The sequence below is a fragment of the Globicephala melas genome, chromosome 16 (genome assembly GCF_963455315.2).
Source record: "Globicephala melas chromosome 16, mGloMel1.2, whole genome shotgun sequence".
Classification (NCBI taxonomy): Eukaryota; Metazoa; Chordata; class Mammalia; order Artiodactyla; family Delphinidae; genus Globicephala; species Globicephala melas.
In genome coordinates this window covers 83,379,125-83,399,665 of record NC_083329.1, presented here as the reverse complement: position 1 = coordinate 83,399,665, position 20,541 = coordinate 83,379,125, and the positions used below count along the sequence as shown (strand labels likewise).

The following is a 20,541-nucleotide window of genomic DNA, read 5'->3' as shown; positions in this document are numbered from 1 at the left end:
GCATTAAAAACATAGACCTAGATATACATAATATGCTGTTTACAAAAAAACACCCTAAAACTGAAAAGTTGAAATTAAAAATGTAGAAAATATATACTGTGCAAACACTAACTAAACAAAAACTATTTAAGCCATATTAAAATATGTTTTCTTGTTTTGTTTTTTAAATTTTTAATTTTAAATATTGTTTTTACACTAGGTCCTTGTTGGTTATTTAGTTTAAATATAGCAAAATATCTGTTAAAGCAAAAAGAATGCTAGAAAAAAAGAGTTACTTCATAATGACAGCAGACTGAACTCTAATGAAAGATAAAACAATTCCAGATTTACCTAGTTACTTATATTCAAAATATATAAGGCAAAAATTGACAGCTCTACTAGAGAAAATAAACAAGTGCAAAAGCATAAAGAGATTTGGTACACTCAGCAATTGATGGAATCTGATCCTCTTACTCCTTCAATGAAGATGATGGATTTAACAATCGTGAGAGTAGTTTTGAGTTGCTTCATTTTTGCAAGTTCCGAGTGTGAGAAGCAGCTTCTAGGTTGGCTCCCAGTGATCCCCACCTCCTCTTCTTCACACACTTGTGTGACTCCCTCCCCTTTGGCGTGGGTTGGACCCAGTGACTTATTTCTAACAAATAGAACACAGCAAAAGTAGTGGATGTTACTTCTGAAATCAACCTATGAAACAGTGTGACATTCGCCTCACACACTTTGCTCTCTTTCTGTCCCTTCTTGCTCACTCAGGGGAAGCCAGGTGCCCTAAGGAGAGACCCGTGAGCCAAGGAACAGAAGGTGATTTCCCACCACAGCCAGTGAGGAGCTAGGCCCTCAGTCTAACAGCCTGAGAGGACCTAGATCTTGCTGGTGGCCCCATGAATGAGCTTAAAGGAAACCCTATCCCCAGGTGAGCCGCTAGATACTGCAGCCTGTGACTGACCCCTAGCCAAAAGGCCCAGCTAAGCCACACCTAGATTTCTGTCCTAAGAAAATGTGTTAGATAATAAATGCTCATTTTTTTCTTTTTATATAAATTTATTTATTTTTGTCTGCATTGGGTCTTTGTTGCTGTGTGTGGGCTTTCTCTAGTTGTGGTGAGTGGGGGCTACTCTTCATTGCAGTGCACAGGATTCTCATTGTGGTGGCTTCTCTTGTTGCAGAGCACAGGCTCTAGGCTCGCAGGCTTCAGTAGCTGTGGCTCCTGTGTTCTAGAGCACAGGCTCAGTAGTGTGGCCCACAGGCTCAGTTGCTCTGAGGCATGTGGAATCTTCCCATCCCAGGGCTTGAACCCGTGTCCCCTTCATTGGCAGGCAGATTCTTAACCACTGCACCACCAGAGAAGCCCAATGCTTGTATTTTAAACCACTCAATTTTGGGGTAATTTGTTATGCAACAGTAGCTAATTCATACACCTAGGATGGTCAGTTCACTATGGTATTTGATAAATGATAGATAGATAAGATGGATGGATGGATGGATAGACAGACAGAGAGATAGGTATATATATGGAGAGAGATAGCCTCTCAGTGAAATTTTTCATCTTAGCATCCTCTTACATGCTGGCAAAATAGTTTGAGCAGTGCATTTAAATGCAACTTTATGGAGCATTGAATAGATATATAACTTTGTAATGGGGAAGAACAAATCTGACTCCATATTAGATCTGTTCCTTTTCCTGTGCTTAGTCATGCTGGCTCTGCACCTTTCATAAAAGAATGTTGCCTATAGCCTGAAATACATAGGATAGCCCATTCTCAAGACTCTGACCTTTAAGGGCATTAACTCCTTTCCATTCATATAGAGATAAAAAGTTGCAGAACAGAGAATAACATTTGTCTTGTTAGAGGTTTACAGGAATATTGTGACCTGACCCACGTGGACAGCCGCAAGAACAAAGGATTACAACACCAAGAAATCTACAACAACAAACCACACCCCTCCCTCACCTTGCCTTTAAATGTGCTTTGCTGAAACCCTTCAAGGAGCTTGGGGTTTGGGGGACATAAGCCACCAGCTCCTTTCTTGGCCCTGCAATAAACCTTTCTCTGCTCCAAACTCCGAAACCTTTTGCTTCACAGAGCGTCACGCACATGGTTGTTCAGTAACAACTTTATGTCTACACGATGGAATTCTGTGTAACTCTTTAAAAAATGCAGGGAGTTCCCTGGTTGACTAGTGGTTAGGACTCCATGCTTTCACTGCTGTAACCCTGGTTCAATCCCTGGTCGGGGAAATGAGATCCTGCAAGCCACGTGGTGCAGCCCAAGGGGCGGAAAAAAAAAGATGCAATAATGATGATGATCCTGATGATCATTATAATGATGAACATTTATTCTCTCCTAAGTAAGAATCATTATTATCAGCTCCATTTTTCAGATGAGTAAACCAAGACTTTAAGAGGTGATATAGGGCTTCCCTGGTGCAGTGGTTGAGAGTCTACCTGCCGATGCAGGGGACAAGGCTTTGTGCCCCGATCTGGGAAGATCCCACATGCCGCGACGCGGCTGGGCCTGTGAGCCATAGCCACTGAGCCTGCGCATCCGGAGCCTGTGCTCTGCAACGGGAGAGGCCACACAGTGAGAGGCCCGCATAGCAAAAACAAAAAAACAAAAAAACAGGTGATATAATCTTTCTAAGGTTACTCTTTAGTAAGTGTTGGAACAGGGATTTGAAAGCAACCAAATCACACCCAAGATTGTCATTGTCTCCTGCATCATCCTTTGGGGTTTTTAGGTTTATAACACAGGAAGGGGGAAAGAGCTGTGAGTTTGGATCCTTGTCACTCTCCAAAATTATTAATAAATACTCAAGTATTAATAAAGTATTAATTAATTAGCAACTCAGAACTATACTTGATTTTGTGCAGAAGTATAAATAAATGTGAATGTATAGATTTCTAGGCAGTGACGTCTGCTCATAAAAGCGGAAGTCACTCCTCCTTTCTCCCCACCTCCCTTGGTAAACAACTAATTAGATAGAATTAAAGGAAAAAAAGTGCTGAGCACTCTAGGCCAAGGGACTCAGAGGGCTATCCAAATATATATCCACAAATAAACAAATAAGGCCTTGGTAAGGGCTGTGGATCCAAGGAGTCAGAGAACTTTCCCTCACTGGAGAGTTCTGACCTGGGCAGATACTCACAGGCAAGAAAGATTGTACAAGCCTAGCCTGCCTGGAGAGAGAGTCCAGCAGGCCACTGGCGTGGGACAGACAGATGGGGACATCAGGAGTGGGAGGACTATGCCAGAACGTCCCCCTTCCCAGGACAGTGCTGCCTGGGTGGCAGGAGCTGTGACCTCTCCCAACGAGAATGTGGAAAGTGGTAACCGCACAGCTACCCAGCTGTACAGGTCATGGTTGGAGAAACCTGTTTTTCTCCATCAGAACCCGGGTCTCCGAGGAGGGACCTCCATGACTGGGCGGTGGAAAGAGCAAGGAAAGAAAGCAGATAGGAATGCTAGAACATTATAGGAGCAGGTTCCTGTTGTCTGCTTCAGAAGTCAGCATGGGATCTGCCCACTAGGCTTGGATTACCCCACACCAGTGTCTGCCACCCGGGCTGCAGATGTCCCCAAAGCCTCACTGCTAACCCCACGCCTCCGCCGACTCTGATGCCAGCTTGTGTGTGCACCCCTAGTGCCTCCGTAGAGACGCATCCAGGAGACGGGGAGCTTGCTCAGAAAACAGGCTGCAATCAGTGGGCAAGGGAGAAACCACAAACTTGACTTACAGTGCCACCTTCTGGAATACAAAATAAATGTTTCTAATAGCCCACTTGGTCCATTGTAAGAACCAAAGTAAACATAAATCCTTACCTAAGAAGGGTGTCTGCTACTTCAAATGTGATAGCACAGTTGCATATATTTAAACACTATAAAAACCCAGGGAAATATGTTATCGCAAAGAGAAAATTCTCCAGCAACTGAACACAAAGGCATGGAATATTATGATCTAACTGATAAAGAATACAAAATACCTATTACGAAGAAATTCAACAAGCTACAAGAAAACTCAAAAAGGCAATTCAGTAAACCCGGTAATAAATATAAATGTAAGGAAAAGAAGGACTTCCTTACCAAAGATTTTGAAATTATAAAAATATTGTGGACTGAAAGACTCAATGAATGAATGAGATGAAGAATGCAATGGACAGCATGTGCGGCGAGGCAGACCAGGTGGAAGAATGGGTGACCTGGAGGATACAACCGTAGGAAGAATACAGTTAGAAGAGGAGTGGAACTAAGATTTCCTAAGAGTGAAGACAGCCTGAGAGAGCCATTGGTTTCCTTCAGAAAGGCGAATATCCAGCTAACTGGGATTCCAGAAGAAGAGATGAAGAAGGGGGCAGATAGTTTCTTTAAAGAAATAGTAGCTGAGGGAATTCCCTGGCAGTCCAGTGGTTAGGACTCGGTGCTTTCACTGCCGTGGTCCCGGGTTTCATCCTTAGTCAAGGAGCTAAGATTCCACAAGCCACATGGCATGGCCAAAAAAAGTAGCTGAAAACATTACAAACCTATAAATAGATTCTCTTTTTCAGATTCTTTTCCATTATAAGTTATTCTATGTTGAGCATATTTTCGTGTGCCTATTGGCCATATGTATGTCTTCTTTGGAGAATTGTCTATTTATGGCTTCTGCCCATGTTTCAATTGGGTTATTTGTTTTTTGTTATTGAATTGCAGGAGCTATTTGTATATTTTGGAAATTAATCCATTGTCGGTTGCATCATTTGCAAACGTTTTCTCCCAGTCCGTATATTGTCTTTTCTTTTTGTTAATGGTTTCCTTTGGTGTGAAAAAGCTTTTAAGTTTGATTGCCCATTTGTTTATTTTTGCCTTTATTTCTATTGCCTTGGTAGACTGGCCTAAGAAAACATTGTTACAATTTATTTCGGAGAATGTTTTGCCTATGTTCTCTTCTAAGAGTTTTATGGTATCATGACTTATACTTAAGTCTTTAAGCCATTTTGAGTTTATTTATGTGTATGGTGTGAGGGAGTGTTCTAACTTCATTGATTTGCATGTGGCTGTCCAGCTTTCCCAACTCCACTTGCTGAAGAGATTGTCTTTTCTCCATTTTACATTCTTGTCTCCTCTGTCAAAGATTAATTGACTGTAGGAGTGTGGGTTTATTTCTGGGCTCTCTATTCTGTTCCATTGAGCTATATGTCTGTTTTTGTGCCAATGCCATGCCATTTTGATTAATGTAGCTTTGTAGTATAGTCTGAAGTCTGGGAAGTTTATGCCTCCAGCTTTGTTCTTTTTCCTTAGGATTGCTTTGGCAATTCTGGGTTAAAATGGACTATTTTATCTATTAGATGTTTTATATAATTCACAAAATAACCACAAAGCAAAAAACTAGAGTAGATCCACAAAAGGCAAAGAAAGGGGAAACAGAGCGTACCACCAGGGAAATTAAGCAATTTATGAAGTAGGCTGAGAAAGACAGGGAAAGAAACTATGCAAATACAAAACAACAAGAAAGCAAGTCATAAACTGGCATTAGTAAATCCCTACATATCAATAATTACTCTAAATGTAACTGGATTGATTTCACCATTAAAAGTCCCAGAGTGGCTGAATGAATTTAAAATAATGACACCCAACTGTAAGAAAGACCCATTTCAGATTTAAGGACAAACATAGAATCAAAGTGAAAGGACAGAAAATTATATTCCATTCACCTGGAAACCAATACAAAGTGGGAAAAACTACACTTATATCTGACAAAATAGACTTTAAGTCAAAAATACTAACAAGCGACAAAGAAGGCGATTATAAAATGATAAAGTGGGCTTCCCTGGTGGCCCAGTGGTTTAGAATCCACCTGCCAATGCAGGGGACGTGGACTCGACCCCTGGTCTGGGAAGATCCCCCATGCAGTGGGTCAAGTAAGCTTGTGTGCCACAACTATTGAGCCTTCACTCTAGAGCCCACGAGGCACAACTACTGAGCCCATGTGCCACAACTACTGAAGCCCACACACCTAGAGCCTGTGATCTGCAACAAGAGAAGCCACCTTAATGAGAGGCCTGCGCACCGCAACGAAGAGTAGCCCCTGCTCACTGCAACTGAAAAGAAAGCCTGAGCACAGCAACTAAGACCTAATGAAGCCAAAAATAAATAAATTTATTAAAAAAGTAAAATGATAAAGTACTCAATCCATCAAAAAGATATAATAATAAACACATACACACCCAACGCTGGAACACCTAAATACATTAAGTAAATACTAACAGATATGAAGGGAGACATAGAAAGATTAACAGTAGGGTATTTCAGCATCCCACTTTCAACAATTGACAGATCATCCAGACCAAAAATCAGCAAGAAATGATGAACTTAAACCGTACATTAGACCAAGTGGATCTACCAGGCACCTATAGGACATTCCATCCAACAGCAGCAGAATATACATTCTTCTTAAGTGCACACTGCACATTTCTAAGGATTGATTATACGATAGGACATAAAACAACTCTTAGCAAGTTTAGGAAGATTGAAATCATACCAGGTATCCTTTCGAACCACAATAATTTAAACTAGAATCAACAACAAGGAGGAAAGCTGGAAAATCCACAAATAAAGGAAACTAAACAAAACATTCGTGAAAAAATCAATGGGTCAAAGAAGAAATCAAAGACAGTCTCAAAACAAATGACAATAGAAACATAACTTACCAACACCCCTAGCAGTCCACAGAGGGAGGTTTATAGAGAAATATTCATAGATTAACATTAGAAAAGCCTAAAATACACAACCTGGGGCTTCCCTGGTGGCACAATGGTTAAGAATCTGCCTGCCAATGCAGGGAACACTGGTTCGATCCCTGGTCTGGGAAGATTCCCACATGCTGCGGAGAAACTAAGCCCGTGTGCCACAACTACTGAGCCTGTACTCCACTCTAGAGCCCGCGAGCCACAGCTACTGAGCCCATGTGCCATAAGTACTGAAGTCCACATGCCTAGAGCCCATGCTCTGCAACAAGAGAAGCCACTGCAATGAGAAGCCCACACATCGCAACGAAGAGTAGCCCCCACTCACTGCCACTACAGAAAGCCTGAACGCAGCAATGAATACCCAATGCAGCCAAAAATAAATAAATAAAATAAATAAATTTATTAAAAATAAATAAATAAAAGAAAATACACAACCTAACTTTACACCTCAAGGAACTAGAAAAAGTAGAACAAAGTAAACCCAAATTTAGCAGAAGAAAACAAATAAAGCCCAGAGTGGAAATAATGAAAATAGAGAGCAGAAAACAATAGGAGGGATCTTTTATAAAAAATAAACAAAATTGAGAAAGCTTTAGCTACATTAACTAAGAAGAAAGAGAAAAGACAGAGTTAGAAATGAAAGAGGAGACATTAAACTGTTAATCCAGAAATACATAAGATCATGAGAAACTACTATGAAAATCTTTATGCCAACAAAAAATGACCTACAAGAAATGGGTAATTACCTAGAATCATACAACCTACCAAGACTGACTGAACCAGGAAAAAAATAGCAAGTCTGACAGACAAATAATGAGGAAGGTGATTGAATCAGTAATCTAAAACCTCTCAACACAGAAAACCTCAGGACCAGATGGCTTCACTGGTGAATTCTATCAAATGTCTAAGGAAAAATTAACACCAATCCTTCTTCAAGTCTTCCAAAATTTGAAGAGGAGGAAACATGTCCAAACTTTTTCTATGATGTAAACATTGCTCTGATACCAAAGCCAGATAAGGACAGCACGAGAAAAGAAAACTATAGGGACTTCCCTTGTGGCACAGTGGTTAAGACTCCACAATCCCAATGCAGGGGGCCCAGGTTCGGGATCCCTGGTCAGGGAACTAGATCCCACATGCATGCCGCAACTAAAGAGTTTGCATGCCACAACTAAAGAGTTCACATGCCACAACTAAGTAGCCAGCAAGCCACAGCTAAGACCTGGCACAACCAAATTAATTAATTAATTTAAAAGAAAACAACTATAGACCAATATCCCTGATAAACGTAGATACAAAAACTCTCAACAAAATACTCGCAAACCAAATCCAAGAACACATGAAAAGGATCATACACCATAACCAAGTGGGATTTATCCCTGGGATGCAAGGAGTGTTTGATGTATGCAAAATGTGATACCCCACATTAATAAAGTGAAAGACATGGGCTTACCTGGTGGCGCAGTGGTTGAGAGTCCACATGCTGATGCAGGGGACATGGGTTCGTGCCCCGGTCTGGGAAGATCCCACATGCCGTGGAGCGGCTAGGCCCATGAGCCATGGCCACTGAGACTGCGCGTCGGGAGCCTGTGCTCCGCAACGGGAGAGCCCACAACAGTGAGAGGTCCACGTACTGCAAAAAAAAAAAAAAAAGGAAAAATAAAGATTATACGATCATTTCAATAGACGCAGTAAAAGCTTTTAATAAAATACAACATCGCTTCATGATAAAAACCCCCAACAGACTGGAGATAGAAAGAACACACCTCAACATATTAAGGACATATACAACAAACACAGAGCTAACATCATACTCGGTGGAGAAAAATTGAAAGCTTTTCCTCTAAGATCAGGAATAAGATAAGAGTGCTGACTCTCTCTACTCTTATTCAACATAATTCTGGAAGTCCTAACTACAGAAATCAGCCAAGACAAAGAAATAAAAGACATATAAATTGGAAAAGAACAAGTAAATTTTTGCTATTTGGCTGATGCTTTGACCCTATATATTAAATATTCCAACACAACTAAAAATCTGTTGGATGTAATCAATGAATTCAATAAATTTGCAGGATATAAAATCAATGCACAGAAATCACTTGCTTTTCTATGAACTAACAATGAAGCATCTGAAAAAGAATTAAAGAAAACTCACAAAAAGATTCACAATAGCATCAAAGACAACAGAATACCTAGGAATAAATTTAACCATGAAAGTGAAAGATCTGTATAACCCAAACTACAAGAATTTCTGGAATCAAAGAAGACACAAATAAATGGAAAGACATCCATTTATTGGATGGGGACGGCAGCAGTACCCGGCAGGGAAGGAGACAGCCGCCACCGCTGGGGGTGACAAAAGGAGAAGGCGGAGCGGGAGACAAAAAGCCTACAGCACATGGTATTCTGAGGAGCTCTCCCATCCAGGAGGTCTACCCATCCAAGTACTAACAAGGCCTGACCCTGCTTAACTACCGAGATTCAAATGAGATCGGGCCCGTCTAGGCTGCTTTGGTAGTAGGTGTTGGTGGGTCGCGGGCTGCCTCTTGAGGCGAAGCTTAGCAGGCCCTTGCGCCTTACCGCAAGCCCAGCGTCCGGCCCACCCTGGCAGGGCCCCGCCACCAGCCTAGACAGAGGAACGGAGGTCTCGGGGACCGGGTGGTGGCGGAGGTGTTGGCGACCACCCAGGCCAGGGCGGGCGGGACCCAGCAAACTTTTCGGTGCTTGGCCTCCCACCCCAGATCCCGCAGATCGCTCACAGGGATGTGGCCCCGGAGGCTTCAGGGCCCGGGGCCTGCGGTCCCTTGAGCATCCCACCTGTCCGCCCACGCTACGCTAGGCGCAGCCCGGCCACAGAACGGGCCGGTCCTCCTGCCCGACAGCAGCTGGCCCGAAGCCAGTGGGAGCCACCATTGAGTTGGCAAAGCCCCTTAACCCAGCAACGCCACCCTAGCCCCTACACCACCGTCCGAACCCAGGACCCCGCCCCAGGTGGCCGGCAGGCCCGGGAAGCAGCCTGGGCCCTCGATCCTGCTCCGGCCCACAGCCGCGGCGAAACGGCGGAGGGGGTGCTTTTTCCGGATGGAGCTTTGGAGAGATACCCCGGAAGACAGGTGGCGGCGCCGGGGCTGGGCTCCAGTGGCTGCGGCCAGGTGCAGCTCGCGGGGCTCGCGGGCCGAACGGACGGCACCCAGGTCCGCGGCCATGTCTGGGTGACGACAGGCTGCCCCCGGAGCGTCTGGTGTGTCGCTGCCTTCCAGGGACGCCTTCTGGCCGCCTGGCCGCTCAGGAAGGTGGGGAGTGCCCCATCAGACGCTTGCTGTGGTGGGAGGGGCCTGAGGAGGTGGGGCCTGCAGCGGTACCTGGTACCCGGCGGGGGCGGAGATGGCCGCCGCCGCCGCCACCGCAGGTGAAAAAAGGAGAAAGCGGAGCGGGAGGCAAAAAGCCTACAGCACCCGGTATTCCCAGGAGCTCTCCCATCCAGGAGGTCTCCCATCCAAGTTCTAACCAGGCCCGACCCTTCTTAGCTTCCGAGATCCAGACTTGATCGGGCCCGTCTAGGCTGCTTTGGCTGTAGGTGTTGGTGGGTCGCGGGCTGCCTCTTGAGGCGCAGTTTAGCAGGCCATTGGGCCTTACCGCCAGCCCAGGGGCCCGCCCACCCTGGCAGGGCCCCGCCGCCCACCTAGGCAGAGGAACAGAGGTCCTGGGGACCGGTTGCTGGCGAGGTGTTGGCGACCACCCAGCCCAGGGCGGGCGGGACCAAGGAAACATTTCGGCGCTTGGCCTCCCACCCCAGATCCCGCAGGTCGCTCACAAGGATGTGGCCCCGGAGGCTTCAGGGCCTGGGGCCTGCGGTCCCTTGGGCATCTCACCTGCCTGCCCTCGCTGCGCTAGGCGCAGCCCTGTCGCAGACTGGGCCGGCCTTCCTGCCCGACAGCAGCTGGCCCGAAGCCAGTGGGAGCCACCGTTGAGTTGGCAAAGCCCCTTAGACCCAGCAACGCCACCCTTGCCCCCACAACACCGTCGAGCTCTGTACCCCGGCCCAGGTGGCCGGCAGGCACTTGGAAGCGGCCTGGGCCCTCTATCCCTCTCCGGCACCAAGCCGCGGCGAAACGGTGGAGGTGGTGCTTTTTCCGGATGGAGCTGTGGAGAGACACCCCCCGGCAGACAGGTGGCGGCGCCGGGGCTGGGCTCCAGTGGGGGCCGCCAGGTGCAGGTCGAGGGGCTCGCGGGCCGCTTGGACGGCACCCGGGTCTGCGGCCATGTCTGCTTCGCGTCAGGGGACCAACGGAGCATCTGGTGTGCCGCTGTCTTCCAGGGACGCCTTCTGGCCGCCTGGCCGCTCAGGCAGGCGGGGAGCGCCCCATCAGACGCTTGCTGTGGTGGGAGGGTCCTGAGGAGGTGGGGCCTGCAGCGGTACCCCGCGGGGGCGGAGACGGCCGCCGCCGCCACCGCCGCCGCCACCGCCGCCACCGCCGCCACCGCCACGACCGCCGCGGTCGACAAAATGAGAATGTGTGTAGCGGGAGGCAAAAAGCCTACAGCACCTGGCGTTCCCAGGAGCTCTCCCGTCCAGGAGGTCTGCCATCCAACTACTAACCAGGCCCAACCCTGCTTAGCTTCCGAGATCGAGTCGAGATCGGGCCCGTCTAGGGTGGTTTGGCCGTAGACACTGGGGGGGTCGCGGGCTTCCACTTGAGGTGCAGCTTAGCAGGCGCTTGGGCCTTACCGCCGGCCCAGTGGCCCGCCCGCCCCGGCAGGGCCCCGCTGCCCGCCTAGGCAGGGGAACGGAGGTCTCGGGGACCGGGCGGTGGCAGAGGAGTTGGCGACCACCCAGCCCAGGGCGGGAGGGACCCAGGAAACGTTTCGGCGCTTGGCCTCCCACCGCAGATCCCGCAGGTCGCTCACAGGGATGTTGCCCCGGAGGCTTCAGGGCCCGGGGTCGGCGGTGCCTTGGGCATCCCACCTGCGCGCCCACGCTGCGCTAGGTGCAGCCCAGAAGCAGACTGGTCCGACCCTCCTGTCCTACAGCAGCTGGCCCGAAGCCACTGGGAGCCACCATTGAGTTGGCACGGCCCCTTAGACACAGCAAGGCCACCCTTGTCCCGACGCCACCGTCCGAGCTCAGGACCCCGCCCCAGGTGGCCGGCAGGTCCGGGGAAGTGGCCTGGGCCCTCGATCCCGCTCCTGCCCACGGCCGCGGCGAAGGGGCAGAAGGGGTGCTTTTTCCGGATGGAGCTGTGGAGAGACACCCCGGAAGACAGGTGGCGGTGCCGGGGCTGGACTCCAGTGGCTGCGGCCAGGTGCGGCTCGCGGGGCTCGCGGGCCGAACGGACGGCACCCGGGTCCGCGGCCATGTCTGGGTGACGTCAGGCCGCCCCCTGGAGCGGCTGGTGTGTCGCTGCCTTCCAGGGACGCCTTCTGGCCGCCTGGCCGGTCAGGCAGGTGGGGAGTGCCCCATCAGACGCTTGCTGTGGTGGGAGGGGCCTGAGGAGGTGGGGCCTGCAGCGGTACCTGGTACCCGGCGGGGGCGTAGACGGCCGCCGCCGCCGCCACTGTGGGCGACAAAAGGAGAAAGCGGAGCGGAAGGCAAAAATCCTACAGCACCCGGTATTCCCAGGAGCTCTCCCATCCAGGAGGTCTCCCATCCAAGTTCGAACCAGGCCCGACCCTGCTTACCTTCCGAGATCCAGACTTGATCGGGCCCGTCTAGGTTGGTTTGACAGTAGGTGTCAGTGGGTCGCAGGCTGCCTCGTGAGGCGCAGCTTAGCAGGCCCATGGGACTTACCGCCAGCCCAGCGGCCCGCCCGCCTAGGCAGAGGAACGGAGGTCTCGGGGACCGGGTGGTGCCGGAGATTTTGGCGACCACCCAGCCCAGGGTGGGAGGGACCCAGGAAACGTTTCGGCGCTTGGCCTCCCACCCCAGATCCCGCAGGTCGCTCACAGGGATGTGGCCCCGGAGGCTTCAGGGCCCGGGGCCTGCGGTCCTTTGGGCATCCCACCTGCCCGCCCACGCTGCGCTAGGCGCAGCCCTGTCGCAGACCGGGCCGGCCTTCCTGCCCGACAGCAGCTGGCCCGAAGCCAGTGGGAGCCACCATTGAGTTGGCAAAGCCCCTTAAACCCAGCAACGCACCCTTGCCCCCACACCACCGTCCGAGCTCAGGACCCCGCCCCAGGTGGCCGGCAGTCCCGCGGAAGCCGCCTGGGCCCTCTATCCCTCTCCGGCACCCGGCCACGGTGAAACGGTGGAGGGGGGGCTTTTTCCGGATGGAGCTGTGGAGAGACACCCACCGGCAGACAGGTGGCGGCGCCGGGGCTGGGATCCAGTGGGGACCGCCAGGTGCAGGTCGAGGGGCTCGCGGGCCGCATGGACGGCACCCGGGTCCGTGGCCATGTCTGCTTCGAGTCAGGGGACCAACGGAGCATATGGTGTGCCGCTGCCTTCCAGGGACGCCTTCTGGCCGCCTGGCCGCTCAGGCAGGCGGGGAGCGCCCCATCAGACGCTTGCTGTGGTTGGAGGGGCCTGAGGAGGTGGGGCCTGCAGCGGTACCTGACAGGGGCGGAGACGGCCGCCTCCACCACCGCCGCCACCATCGCCGCCACCGCGAGCGACAAAAGGAGTAAGCGGAGCGGGAGGCAAAAGGCCGACAGCACCCGGTATTCCCAGGAGCTCTCCCAGCCGGGACGTCTCCCATCCAAGTTCGAAACAGGCCCGACCCTGCTTAGCTTCCGAGATCCAGACTTGATCGGGCCCGTCTAGGCTGCTTTGGTAGTAGGTGTCGGTGGGTCGTGGGCTGCCTCTTGAGGCGCAGCTTAGCAGGCCGTTGGGCCTTACCGCCAGCCTAGCGGCCCGCCCGCACTGGCAGGGCCCCGCCGCCCACCTTGGCAGAGGAACGGAGGTCTCGGTGATCGGGTGGTGGCGGAGGTGTTGGCGACCACCCAGCCCAGGGAGGGCAGGACCCAGCAAAAGTTTCGGCGCTTGGCCTCCCATCCCAGACCCCGCAGGTCGCTCACAGGGATGTGGCCCCAGAGGCTTCAGGGCCCGGGGCCTGCGGTCCCTTGGGCATCCCACCTGCCCGCCCACGCTGCGCTAGGCACAGCCCTTTCGCAGACCGGGCCAGCCTTCCTGCCCGACAGCAGCTGGCCCGAAGCCAGTGGGAGCCACCTTTGAGTTGGCAAAGCCCCTTACCCAGCAATGCCACCCTTGCCCCCACACCACCGTCCGAGCTCAGGACCCCGCCCCAGGTGTCCAGCAGGCCCGCGGAAGCGGCTTGGGCCCTCTATCCCTCTTCGGCACCCGGCCGCGGCGAAACGGTGGAGGGGGGGCTTTTTCCGGATGGAGCTTTGGAGAGACACCCCCCGGCAGACAGGTGGCGGCGCCGGGGCTGGGATCCAGTGGGGACCGCCAGGTGCAGGTCGAGGGGCTCGCGGGCCGCATGGACGGCACCCGGGTCCGCGGCCATGTCTGCTTCGAGTCAGGGGACCAACGGAGCATATGGTGTGCTGCTGCCTTCCAGGGATGCCTTTTGGCCGCCTGGCCGCTCAGGCAGGCGGGGAGCGCCCCATCAGACGCTTGCTGTGGTGGGAGGGGCCTGAGGAGGTGGGGCCTGCAGCGGTACCTGGTATCCGGCGGGGGCGGAGACGGCGGCCGCCGCCTCCGCCACCGCGGGCGACAAAAAGAGAAAGCGGAGCGGGAGGCAAAAAGCCTACAGCACCCGGTATTCCCAGGAGCTCTCCCATCCAGGAGGTCTCCCATCCAAGTTCTAACCAGGCCCGACCCTTCTTAGCTTCCGAGATCCAGACTTGATCGGGCCCGTCTAGGCTGCTTTGGCTGTAGGTGTTGGTGGGTCGCGGGCTGCCTCTTGAGGCGCAGTTTAGCAGGCCATTGGGCCTTACCGCCAGCCCAGGGGCCCGCCCACCCTGGCAGGGCCCCGCCGCCCACCTAGGCAGAGGAACAGAGGTCCTGGGGACCGGTTGCTGGCGAGGTGTTGGCGACCACCCAGCCCAGGGCGGGCGGGACCAAGGAAACATTTCGGCGCTTGGCCTCCCACCCCAGATCCCGCAGGTCGCTCACAAGGATGTGGCCCCGGAGGCTTCAGGGCCTGGGGCCTGCGGTCCCTTGGGCATCTCACCTGCCTGCCCTCGCTGCGCTAGGCGCAGCCCTGTCGCAGACTGGGCCGGCCTTCCTGCCCGACAGCAGCTGGCCCGAAGCCAGTGGGAGCCACCGTTGAGTTGGCAAAGCCCCTTAGACCCAGCAACGCCACCCTTGCCCCCACAACACCGTCGAGCTCTGTACCCCGGCCCAGGTGGCCGGCAGGCACTTGGAAGCGGCCTGGGCCCTCTATCCCTCTCCGGCACCAAGCCGCGGCGAAACGGTGGAGGTGGTGCTTTTTCCGGATGGAGCTGTGGAGAGACACCCCCCGGCAGACAGGTGGCGGCGCCGGGGCTGGGCTCCAGTGGGGGCCGCCAGGTGCAGGTCGAGGGGCTCGCGGGCCGCTTGGACGGCACCCGGGTCTGCGGCCATGTCTGCTTCGCGTCAGGGGACCAACGGAGCATCTGGTGTGCCGCTGTCTTCCAGGGACGCCTTCTGGCCGCCTGGCCGCTCAGGCAGGCGGGGAGCGCCCCATCAGACGCTTGCTGTGGTGGGAGGGTCCTGAGGAGGTGGGGCCTGCAGCGGTACCCCGCGGGGGCGGAGACGGCCGCCGCCGCCACCGCCGCCGCCACCGCCGCCACCGCCGCCACCGCCACGACCGCCGCGGTCGACAAAATGAGAATGTGTGTAGCGGGAGGCAAAAAGCCTACAGCACCTGGCGTTCCCAGGAGCTCTCCCGTCCAGGAGGTCTGCCATCCAACTACTAACCAGGCCCAACCCTGCTTAGCTTCCGAGATCGAGTCGAGATCGGGCCCGTCTAGGGTGGTTTGGCCGTAGACACTGGGGGGGTCGCGGGCTTCCACTTGAGGTGCAGCTTAGCAGGCGCTTGGGCCTTACCGCCGGCCCAGTGGCCCGCCCGCCCCGGCAGGGCCCCGCTGCCCGCCTAGGCAGGGGAACGGAGGTCTCGGGGACCGGGCGGTGGCAGAGGAGTTGGCGACCACCCAGCCCAGGGCGGGAGGGACCCAGGAAACGTTTCGGCGCTTGGCCTCCCACCGCAGATCCCGCAGGTCGCTCACAGGGATGTTGCCCCGGAGGCTTCAGGGCCCGGGGTCGGCGGTGCCTTGGGCATCCCACCTGCGCGCCCACGCTGCGCTAGGTGCAGCCCAGAAGCAGACTGGTCCGACCCTCCTGTCCTACAGCAGCTGGCCCGAAGCCACTGGGAGCCACCATTGAGTTGGCACGGCCCCTTAGACACAGCAAGGCCACCCTTGTCCCGACGCCACCGTCCGAGCTCAGGACCCCGCCCCAGGTGGCCGGCAGGTCCGGGGAAGTGGCCTGGGCCCTCGATCCCGCTCCTGCCCACGGCCGCGGCGAAGGGGCAGAAGGGGTGCTTTTTCCGGATGGAGCTGTGGAGAGACACCCCGGAAGACAGGTGGCGGTGCCGGGGCTGGACTCCAGTGGCTGCGGCCAGGTGCGGCTCGCGGGGCTCGCGGGCCGAACGGACGGCACCCGGGTCCGCGGCCATGTCTGGGTGACGTCAGGCCGCCCCCTGGAGCGGCTGGTGTGTCGCTGCCTTCCAGGGACGCCTTCTGGCCGCCTGGCCGGTCAGGCAGGTGGGGAGTGCCCCATCAGACGCTTGCTGTGGTGGGAGGGGCCTGAGGAGGTGGGGCCTGCAGCGGTACCTGGTACCCGGCGGGGGCGTAGACGGCCGCCGCCGCCGCCACTGTGGGCGACAAAAGGAGAAAGCGGAGCGGAAGGCAAAAATCCTACAGCACCCGGTATTCCCAGGAGCTCTCCCATCCAGGAGGTCTCCCATCCAAGTTCGAACCAGGCCCGACCCTGCTTACCTTCCGAGATCCAGACTTGATCGGGCCCGTCTAGGCTGGTTTGACAGTAGGTGTCAGTGGGTCGCAGGCTGCCTCGTGAGGCGCAGCTTAGCAGGCCCATGGGACTTACCGCCAGCCCAGCGGCCCGCCCGCCTAGGCAGAGGAACGGAGGTCTCGGGGACCGGGTGGTGCCGGAGATTTTGGCGACCACCCAGCCCAGGGTGGGAGGGACCCAGGAAACGTTTCGGCGCTTGGCCTCCCACCCCAGATCCCGCAGGTCGCTCACAGGGATGTGGCCCCGGAGGCTTCAGGGCCCGGGGCCTGCGGTCCTTTGGGCATCCCACCTGCCCGCCCACGCTGCGCTAGGCGCAGCCCTGTCGCAGACCGGGCCGGCCTTCCTGCCCGACAGCAGCTGGCCCGAAGCCAGTGGGAGCCACCATTGAGTTGGCAAAGCCCCTTAAACCCAGCAACGCACCCTTGCCCCCACACCACCGTCCGAGCTCAGGACCCCGCCCCAGGTGGCCGGCAGTCCCGCGGAAGCCGCCTGGGCCCTCTATCCCTCTCCGGCACCCGGCCACGGTGAAACGGTGGAGGGGGGGCTTTTTCCGGATGGAGCTGTGGAGAGACACCCACCGGCAGACAGGTGGCGGCGCCGGGGCTGGGATCCAGTGGGGACCGCCAGGTGCAGGTCGAGGGGCTCGCGGGCCGCATGGACGGCACCCGGGTCCGTGGCCATGTCTGCTTCGAGTCAGGGGACCAACGGAGCATATGGTGTGCCGCTGCCTTCCAGGGACGCCTTCTGGCCGCCTGGCCGCTCAGGCAGGCGGGGAGCGCCCCATCAGACGCTTGCTGTGGTTGGAGGGGCCTGAGGAGGTGGGGCCTGCAGCGGTACCTGACAGGGGCGGAGACGGCCGCCTCCACCACCGCCGCCACCATCGCCGCCACCGCGAGCGACAAAAGGAGTAAGCGGAGCGGGAGGCAAAAGGCCGACAGCACCCGGTATTCCCAGGAGCTCTCCCAGCCGGGACGTCTCCCATCCAAGTTCGAAACAGGCCCGACCCTGCTTAGCTTCCGAGATCCAGACTTGATCGGGCCCGTCTAGGCTGCTTTGGTAGTAGGTGTCGGTGGGTCGTGGGCTGCCTCTTGAGGCGCAGCTTAGCAGGCCGTTGGGCCTTACCGCCAGCCTAGCGGCCCGCCCGCACTGGCAGGGCCCCGCCGCCCACCTTGGCAGAGGAACGGAGGTCTCGGTGATCGGGTGGTGGCGGAGGTGTTGGCGACCACCCAGCCCAGGGAGGGCAGGACCCAGCAAAAGTTTCGGCGCTTGGCCTCCCATCCCAGACCCCGCAGGTCGCTCACAGGGATGTGGCCCCAGAGGCTTCAGGGCCCGGGGCCTGCGGTCCCTTGGGCATCCCACCTGCCCGCCCACGCTGCGCTAGGCACAGCCCTTTCGCAGACCGGGCCAGCCTTCCTGCCCGACAGCAGCTGGCCCGAAGCCAGTGGGAGCCACCTTTGAGTTGGCAAAGCCCCTTACCCAGCAATGCCACCCTTGCCCCCACACCACCGTCCGAGCTCAGGACCCCGCCCCAGGTGTCCAGCAGGCCCGCGGAAGCGGCTTGGGCCCTCTATCCCTCTTCGGCACCCGGCCGCGGCGAAACGGTGGAGGGGGGGCTTTTTCCGGATGGAGCTTTGGAGAGACACCCCCCGGCAGACAGGTGGCGGCGCCGGGGCTGGGATCCAGTGGGGACCGCCAGGTGCAGGTCGAGGGGCTCGCGGGCCGCATGGACGGCACCCGGGTCCGCGGCCATGTCTGCTTCGAGTCAGGGGACCAACGGAGCATATGGTGTGCTGCTGCCTTCCAGGGATGCCTTTTGGCCGCCTGGCCGCTCAGGCAGGCGGGGAGCGCCCCATCAGACGCTTGCTGTGGTGGGAGGGGCCTGAGGAGGTGGGGCCTGCAGCGGTACCTGGTATCCGGCGGGGGCGGAGACGGCGGCCGCCGCCTCCGCCACCGCGGGCGACAAAAAGAGAAAGCGGAGCGGGAGGCAAAAAGCCTACAGCACCCGGTATTCCCAGGAGCTCTCCCATCCAGGAGGTCTCCCATCCAAGTTCTAACCAGGCCCGACCCTTCTTAGCTTCCGAGATCCAGACTTGATCGGGCCCGTCTAGGCTGCTTTGGCTGTAGGTGTTGGTGGGTCGCGGGCTGCCTCTTGAGGCGCAGTTTAGCAGGCCATTGGGCCTTACCGCCAGCCCAGGGGCCCGCCCACCCTGGCAGGGCCCCGCCGCCCACCTAGGCAGAGGAACAGAGGTCCTGGGGACCGGTTGCTGGCGAGGTGTTGGCGACCACCCAGCCCAGGGCGGGCGGGACCAAGGAAACATTTCGGCGCTTGGCCTCCCACCCCAGATCCCGCAGGTCGCTCACAAGGATGTGGCCCCGGAGGCTTCAGGGCCTGGGGCCTGCGGTCCCTTGGGCATCTCACCTGCCTGCCCTCGCTGCGCTAGGCGCAGCCCTGTCGCAGACTGGGCCGGCCTTCCTGCCCGACAGCAGCTGGCCCGAAGCCAGTGGGAGCCACCGTTGAGTTGGCAAAGCCCCTTAGACCCAGCAACGCCACCCTTGCCCCCACAACACCGTCGAGCTCTGTACCCCGGCCCAGGTGGCCGGCAGGCACTTGGAAGCGGCCTGGGCCCTCTATCCCTCTCCGGCACCAAGCCGCGGCGAAACGGTGGAGGTGGTGCTTTTTCCGGATGGAGCTGTGGAGAGACACCCCCCGGCAGACAGGTGGCGGCGCCGGGGCTGGGCTCCAGTGGGGGCCGCCAGGTGCAGGTCGAGGGGCTCGCGGGCCGCTTGGACGGCACCCGGGTCTGCGGCCATGTCTGCTTCGCGTCAGGGGACCAACGGAGCATCTGGTGTGCCGCTGTCTTCCAGGGACGCCTTCTGGCCGCCTGGCCGCTCAGGCAGGCGGGGAGCGCCCCATCAGACGCTTGCTGTGGTGGGAGGGTCCTGAGGAGGTGGGGCCTGCAGCGGTACCCCGCGGGGGCGGAGACGGCCGCCGCCGCCACCGCCGCCGCCACCGCCGCCACCGCCGCCACCGCCACGACCGCCGCGGTCGACAAAATGAGAATGTGTGTAGCGGGAGGCAAAAAGCCTACAGCACCTGGCGTTCCCAGGAGCTCTCCCGTCCAGGAGGTCTGCCATCCAACTACTAACCAGGCCCAACCCTGCTTAGCTTCCGAGATCGAGTCGAGATCGGGCCCGTCTAGGGTGGTTTGGCCGTAGACACTGGGGGGGTCGCGGGCTTCCACTTGAGGTGCAGCTTAGCAGGCGCTTGGGCCTTACCGCCGGCCCAGTGGCCCGCCCGCCCCGGCAGGGCCCCGCTGCCCGCCTAGGCAGGGGAACGGAGGTCTCGGGGACCGGGCGGTGGCAGAGGAGTTGGCGACCACCCAGCCCAGGGCGGGAGGGACCCAGGAAACGTTTCGGCGCTTGGCCTCCCACCGCAGATCCCGCAGGTCGCTCACAGGGATGTTGCCCCGGAGGCTTCAGGGCCCGGGGTCGGCGGTGCCTTGGGCATCCCACCTGCGCGCCCACGCTGCGCTAGGTGCAGCCCAGAAGCAGACTGGTCCGACCCTCCTGTCCTACAGCAGCTGGCCCGAAGCCACTGGGAGCCACCATTGAGTTGGCACGGCCCCTTAGACACAGCAAGGCCACCCTTGTCCCGACGCCACCGTCCGAGCTCAGGACCCCGCCCCAGGTGGCCGGCAGGTCCGGGGAAGTGGCCTGGGCCCTCGATCCCGCTCCTGCCCACGGCCGCGGCGAAGGGGCAGAAGGGGTGCTTTTTCCGGATGGAGCTGTGGAGAGACACCCCGGAAGACAGGTGGCGGTGCCGGGGCTGGACTCCAGTGGCTGCGGC

The 20,541-nt window shown here is 56.7% G+C and overlaps 3 pseudogenes; all 3 read right to left on the bottom strand.

Annotated features, from left to right (window-relative positions):
* Positions 1-11,256: 11,256 nt before the first annotated feature.
* LOC132593683 (5S ribosomal RNA) lies at positions 11,257-11,392 on the bottom strand (annotated as a pseudogene).
* Positions 11,393-15,516: 4,124 nt separating this feature from the next.
* LOC132593682 (5S ribosomal RNA) lies at positions 15,517-15,652 on the bottom strand (annotated as a pseudogene).
* A 4,124-nt stretch (positions 15,653-19,776) lies between these two features.
* On the bottom strand, positions 19,777-19,912 carry LOC132593681 (5S ribosomal RNA; annotated as a pseudogene).
* Between the last annotated feature and the right edge of the window lie 629 nt (positions 19,913-20,541).